The sequence below is a fragment of the Gadus macrocephalus genome, chromosome 2 (genome assembly GCF_031168955.1).
Source record: "Gadus macrocephalus chromosome 2, ASM3116895v1".
Classification (NCBI taxonomy): Eukaryota; Metazoa; Chordata; class Actinopteri; order Gadiformes; family Gadidae; genus Gadus; species Gadus macrocephalus.
The window spans coordinates 6,156,975-6,164,737 of NC_082383.1; positions in this window are offsets into that span (position 1 = coordinate 6,156,975).

Sequence of the window (7,763 nt, forward strand, 5' to 3'; positions counted from 1 at the left end):
CTGTCTCTCCCTCTCTCTCTCTCTCTCTCTCCCCCTCTATGCGTCTGTTCGCTCTCAGAAGTGGTGTATCAGTGGTTCCTTTGCTGCCGGTAATTGTATCCCTGGTACGGGGCGGATCTTGGACGGACCCTGCGGAGGACTTGTATTGATTTTATATTGATCCTATAGAGCAGAGCACTGATTTATTTATTTATTTCGGCCGCCGGGTTCGAGAGTATCGAGTCAATCTCCTAAAAGTGTTCCTTGTTGGGGTATTATGCAAAATAGATTATATATATCTTGTAAAGATAACGGATTGCTATTACTGCAATGCTACTACTTTGTCCAAAATGTAGATTAACGTTATGGACTTGGATGTGTGTTCCCTTTTCCCTTTTTACTCATTCTATTGGAATCCTTTTCATATTCAGACTTAAACTATATTGAAACCAAAGTAACCACATCATAGACCGGACAGTGTTTTTTTTTTTATGCCACTACATCACTTTTTCTGCCTTTTCTTCTTTACCGCAAACCAAATTGGTCCCCCAAAACAAACTATCGTGGTCACAGTCCGTGTTCTCCCAGGCTGTTGACAGGTCCGATATAAAACACAGCTTATGTTGTTAACTCGCTAGCCCAGCCCCTCAGAAGTGAGAACTAGCTGCATATTTCCATCTTGTTAGCTATTCCGCTCAGCTAGCTGACAGATCCCCAGTATGGTTCAAACAAGAGGGCCAGCAGAGTCTGGCAGACTGATGGCTATGGCCGCGTGAATGATGTGGGCTTTTGAGTTCTCTCTCAATCCCTCCATCTCTCTTTCTGAGAGCCCACCCCTCCGCTCCTCTCCCCCATTCCTTTATTTATCCTCCTTTCACAGAGAATCTCACTAGTTCAAATACAATTTGAAAATGCTGCACTGCTGTCTGTTGTGGCCCTCGCTCAATAATGTATTATTGCTCTCCTGTGATTGGAGGGAAGTAAAGGGTAGGCCTGAGTGAGTGGGGCAGAGTACCCTGTTTCCCAGGCAACCAGTGGTCTTATTTACCCTAATGCCATTCACTTTGATTTTCACATTTAGCCTCTCGGCAAAATGGGAAAGGCTGTGCGTGCGTGTGTGTGTGTGCGTGCATGTGTGTGTGCATTTACACATCACGTGTGTATTTACAGTAGGGTTGGTGAAAAGGATAAAGCATGGGGGAAATTGAATGTCTACGCGAAACCCTTGTTTAATCATTTCAATTTTAAACGGGGCCACCATAAAGTGTGTGTGTGCGGGGGGGGGGGGTTTAGCCTTGCGTTTGCTCATCCTCGGCTGGCTGTCTGTCACGCGGTGCCCTTCTAACGGCACCGTGTACCTGTTTTGGCATTTCCCCCTCCACGCTCGCAGCCCTCCTACAGGCTCCATTATGTGCTTCTGGAATGTGAATTGACTTCTCAGTGCGGCTCGTGGAAGACCCAATCAGCAGTCTTTGAGTATCTCCCCAGATTTCTTCTTTTTTTTTTTTTTTCTCTTCGCTTCTGCAGTCTCTTCTCCACTAACAAACGCACACTCTCGCAGGCGGCGAGAGCAACACACACACACACACACACACACACACACACACACACACACACACACACACACACACACACACACACACACACACACCGAACAACAGGGATAAAAGCAAACTCGATCTTGGGTCTACTCCTGCTGCTTCGGTCTTGTCCTCTCCCCCTCCCTCCTTTTTGCCTCGCTCCCATTCTTGAAAGAGAAGACTTGCTCTGAACTCGGGGCTTTGATATGGAAATGTAATGGAGGAGGAGGAGGAGGAGGAGGTGGTGGTGGTGGTGGTGGAGGATAGTGGGGGAGGGGAGGTGAATTCCTCAGAGTGCTGCAGTTGGTTAGATTGTTTTCATTGTAAAGGAAATGGTTCTGCGCAAATGCTAGCTCCCCCCACCCACCCCCCCCCCCCCCCCCCCCATCTCTAGTCCTGCAACACAGTGCCTCTGTTGTTCTGAGGTCTCAAATTAAACATGACCTTCATCTGCGTGAAATTTTAGTTTAGTCAATTCTTTTTTAAAGAGGGTGGAGAAGCTGCAGCATTATCTGAGACGGGGGAAATGATCAAAGTTGAAGAGACAATGGCTACACTAGGACTCTGTTCTGCTCCTGCTGCTTGCTCTCATGGGTATTTTGCTGTAAAAATAGCTCTTGGTGCAATGGGACAGCTTATGCCAAATCCCTGTAAAGCCACTGCAGCTCCTCATAAGTTTTACATTTTAGTCTTGAGTTGGTTTTGAGGTCTTTTAAATTTTTTTGGGGGCTTTTTAATGTAATCCTCTCGGTCGCTCGGTGCGAGCAAATGACTCCCCGTGAAAAGTGTCACTCACTTCTATCCCCCGTTTACCCCAGGTTCATCAGAGCGTGTTGAATATGTCCGTATGAACTGTGTGTTGTCAGAGGTAACCTGTTAATGATTGGTGGAGCCTAGTTGAGCTTGCCTTTACATAGCCATAGGCCTCTTCAGACCGCCACGCAACATCAATGCATATCCACTACCTACCCACTGCCAAGGCCCTGCTCAAGTTTGAAGCCATTCAATGAATCATATTAATGAGTTCCTTTCCTGTAGTAAATAAATTAGACATTCGACTTTTATCATTGGCGGAAACTAGGAAGGTATGACTCAAGCCGTGTTTATTTGCGTAGCGCTGTTTATTTATACACAACCACCCTACAATTTCCAACGGTTAGACTGGAAACTGCCTTTGCAGAGATAATTATAGATCACTTGACTTCACTCCCCTGTTCAGAGTGATAATAGAAGAGCAAGAGGAGGGAGAGAATCCTCATGAATTAGAAAAAAAAGAGGAGGTCGTTTTGGATTCTGTGGTGGCTACTAGATGTTTAATAGGTTCCTGGTGGGCAACGCCATAGCAACAAAAACACTAACCAGACAATGTGCAATGAAAATCAGACTGCTCCCTATCACCCTTGGCATTAAAATACCATGGTATTAATGACGTCTTCCAATGCATGTTTCAGAAACATAAGTCGCCATCCGCAGAAACCAATAGTCAGCCCAGTTCATCTTCACCAAGACTGGTTCAGAAATCCAATTATGTTGGCTTCGACTTTAGACAGAGTGGCTTGTATTTCTGCCACTTATTGTGACATTTGGGTAACACCATGTTACTAATTGAATTTAATTACCATCAGGGTAGGATGGACGCCTAATTGCAATTTGTTGATTCAAAGTTGGCAGTAACACCAAAATGAATACTTTATGAGTTATCATACGGTCTACTCATGTTTATAGACGACTTATGCTAACGTAGACAATATAAATTATAAATATTGGCGCAAATAAGAATCGCCATTGTTAATTGCAGTGGTTTTTTGTTTTTAAACGACCGACATGCATTTTAATGCCGGATTGGTATTATTTTCGATCCAGTTAACAACACGAAAACCCTGTTGGTTTAGAATTTTATTCTCATCTATTAAGGCTATTTTTTTTTACTAACTACCCAGAACACTAAAACGCAGTGTGGTGCATTCCTCTGCAGAATGTTGCCAATAGCCCACACTCATTTTAATGATTGGCTTGTTAATGTTATTTGGGATTAACACCCGCAGTGTTGCGTTCTAGATTAAACTGCTTTCCTGGCTTCCCTCTCTGATACAATCGAGGGTTCCGGAGTCCAGTGAATCATCGGCTTCACTTAAGCTGTTTAATTATTATTCCCTCACAAATGGCTACAATTGAAAAACTAGTGATAAAACTTTAGGAGATGTGAGAGGGGCCCTCTTGTGTTATGTTTTTATGAGGAGGAAATCATCAGCTCGAAGTGATACCGAGCCCTTAACTATTTGAAGGGAAAAAAATTAGCTTTGCTGTAGCTCTTTGTTGTGCAAACCCTGGTACGGCCTCGTTCATTCCCGAGCGTCATACCTCATATGTAGGCGGTTGTTTTCTGTACTCCCAGCCCATAATGCTACATCACTAAAGTTTGGGCCGTTATTTTCCCTCCCTCTACTACTCTCCCCCCCCCCCCTCCCCCCAACATCCTAATGCATTTCAGCTGAATTATTTCATGGTGTTTTCAGGCATCACTGTTGTGGTTTGCGGTGCCCTGCCACTCAATCAGTTTTTTCTTCTTCTTTTTTTTTCTCTCCTTTGCCTTCCCCTACTTTTACCAGTAGAGAATAAATAAAAAGAGATGGGGTTTGGAGGAGGGGTGGATAGTGGTGGTGGTGATGGAGGTGGAGGGGGGGGGGGGGAGGGGAGGGGAGGGAGGAGGTGGGGCGGAGCGATAGAGAGAGATTGATGAGGCAGTAAGAGCAGCAGTAATTACTTGGTGTCCATTCCCCAGCCAGATTGGCAGACGGCTAATATCACACAGACCCCTGGCCCTGACAGACAACCCCCACCCCCACCCACCCTCCCTCCCTCCCTCCCTCCCTCAACGCAAGCCCTCAAACTGGGGAGGCAGGGGCACCCCAACCTCTCAGCCCACACCTAATGGTGTGTGTGGGCTGGCTGCCCCCCCCCCCCCCCCCCCCATGTGGTGTTATTCCTGTAGGAATTGGCCCGCTGTATGGACAGAGGCTGATGGCTGTCTGGCGGGGGGGGGGGATCAGAGCAGGAGATGTAGCATTGTGTCTATATCACTATATTGCCATCATGGGCCAGGCTGACCCAGGCCGCGCTAGTAAGACTGTTTTCTGTTTGTTGAGTCGACCATAAATCATTGTCCACTAATTGAGTGAAATCGTAATTATTTTAGGTCTTTAACACCCCTTTTTATGACTTCTAACAGCTTCTATGGGTCTTTTGTGTGTGTGTGTGTGTATGTGTGTTTATCTGATTTGATTGGCGGCAGATATTCATGGAAGGTGCCTGCATTTTTGACCAATCGCATCTCTTCCTCGAGCCTTAACCCTCGCCGCTATATTTTGAGAAGTAGGCGCTCCGTCAAAGGGGGGGGGGGGACGACGACGACCGTGGAGGTGACCCACTGGAAGAGGTCCAGCGCCCTCACCACAGGCCCCCAGCGACGTCCAGGGCGGGCCTCCTCCTACCTCTTCATCCGATCGCCTCCTGCCCTCCTGCCCTCCCTCCTTCTCCGCAGGCGCCCTCCTCTCACACTGCTTTGAGGCTTCGGCTTTTAAGAAAGACGGTCTCTTTAATTAAAGATATGTAAATGCAGTCTCAGCTGGAATGCTTTGGTTTGGTGGTGGCGATGGGGGGGGAGGAGGAGGAGGAGGAGGAGGAGGAGGGTGGGGGGGGGGGGGGTGCATGAGCCCAGGTCCTAATCCTGACTAATTAGGGATTAATTACAATTGATGGGTGCCTTCCTCCTTCTGTGGCAGTGCGCATGGCGGTGGCAGACATTGTGTTTATATATTTCACACTGTGTCATAAATACAAGGGGGGGATTGAGACATCAGGGGCTGGTGGGGGGGGGGGGGGGGGGGGGGGGGCGTGCACCAGCCTCTCCAGGATTAGCAGACTGTTTAGGGTTATTAAAGGCATTGGGGGTCCCAATCTGCTCTAGAGGTGTGTGTGTGTGTGTGTGTGTGTGTGTGTGTGTGTGTGTGTGTGTGTTGGGGGGGGGGGGGGGGGGGGGATAGTTTGAGTGTTTGGTTAATCTTGAACCGGATCAATCCTGAGTGTGATTAAATTAGTGGCAGACGCATCGCTGGTGTTTCCTCTGAATGTACTGCTTCCTATCTATATTGCATTTACGGGCTGTAATGCACAGAGGGGTCGGCGAGGGGAATCTGCCCTCCTTCCGAATCCAAAGCGTCCCCCGTTCCTGGTTCTTCCCTCCGCACACGCGCCCCCCCCCCCCCCCCTTCCCCGTGCCGGGCTAAACGTGCGCACACCGGGATCTCTGGCACCATCCGACTGTGTCATAACGCTTGTTTCCTTGTTATAGATGGCCACTGCTCCTCTGATCTATTGCTTAATTGCCACCTAATTTGCATAACAGTGCAAATTAACGACCTCTCCAATGAGCGTTCATTTTTCACAAAGTCTTTAGGAGCTCCTTAAGAGTCTGTGCTAATGAGCACTGGAGGCATCTGGCCTGATGAGAGTTGACTGCAGAGAGAGAGAGAGAGGGGTGGTGGTGGAGGAGGAGGAGGAGGAGATGGGTGAGTGGGTGGTGGGGGGGGGGGGGGGGTGATCGTGCTGCTATACCCAGCCTCCTGCCACAGCCGTATACTTTCCTCCTCCTCGTTCTGACATTTAAGGCCTTCGTCCCCTCGTGGCTAATGCTGCGTGTTTCACCATTTAATGTCTTCTCCCGTGTAGCCACGGGGGCCGCGCCTGGGCACGCGGGTGTAATTACTGTTATGTGGCGGGGGTTCCGCTGGATTGAATGTTTATTGAACACGGAGAGGAAATATACTCGATCCGAACGCGGGAGGACGTCTTTGGCGGTGGCCCGGGCGTCCCTCACCTTGAGTCTCGGCGGTCCCCACCCCCCCCTCCGAGGAGGGCCAGAGACGAGAAGACGTGCCCAGTGCAGCTAGACGTGTCCTGGGTTAGACACCCCGGTGCACGCTCAACTCACCGGCCCCTGGGCCCCCACTCAACAAGTGGTGATGGAGGGTCCCTATGAGGCGTGGTTCTCTGCGTAGGCCTTTCCTAGGCAATGCATCTCTTTTTTTTTTGGGGGGGGGGGGGGGGGGGTTCAGTTATCGGTTCTACTTGTAACACATAGGACTATGGCTTTGTTGGTCTTTTTTACAGCATACATGTATGTTGAGTAGCTGTAATCTTGGCCTGTTTTATTTGATATACTTAACCTACCATGGTGTTTAAATAGTACTTCATTTAAAGATAGATGAATAATGGAACAGTCAAAGCGTGGTTTACCTCCAGTTGCAATGTATATGATTATATATAGTGATGTCTGGGCTATTATTCTTACCAGTGCCAACCAGTCCTATTGAGTAAATGAGAGATGCTCCCGTCCCATAGAAGTAGCTTTTAGTTAGCTTTGATGCAGGCTAAGGCCTTCTTCCAAGATATGATCTGATATTCCTTGACATGGGTTTTTAAGTGCGTAGATCTACATAATCTTGATTCTTCCAGCCCATCTGCGTTGAGGCACGCAGCAACGGTCGGAAGCCTCAACGGGCATACTATACATTCAGCCTCTGTGGTACAGGTCTGCTCTGATATGCAATGATCTCTCTTTATCTGCCAAATCGTATTATGTATGTATGTGTGTCAGAGATACAAGGAGAGGACGGGGGTTGGGTGTGTGTCGGGGGGGGGGGGGGGGGGGGGGGTGTACTTCAAGGTCTCATGTCTCCCTCCTCAGTTAATTATGGACTGATTAATGATGTGTTGGATTCAAGTGTTGTTGTTTGTCCAAGGTGTGAATTCTCCATTTCACTGTGTGTGTGTGTGTGTGTGTGTGTGTGTGTGTGTGTGTGTGTGTGTGTGTGTGTGTGTGTGTGTGTGTGTGTGTGTGTGTGTGTGTGTGTGTGTCACAAGGTTTTGGGTGAACTCCCCAAACAGATGCTGATTAGCAGAGCAGCTTAAGAAAGGACCGAGCATATGGATTGGGCACATTAAATGGACTGTACCCCATACACTAAAACCTTTGTGGTACAACGGGATCTTCAAACCATCTGAAACACAACTTATGGAGCGCACTTGGCCTGAATGCAGTGCTTATTTTCCCTTCCCTATGAAGATTTTCATTTCCCCCCAGTTCATATCCAGTCCTTTAAAAAACAGTCCACCTACCTATCATGTTTTGCACGGCTGCGGTTT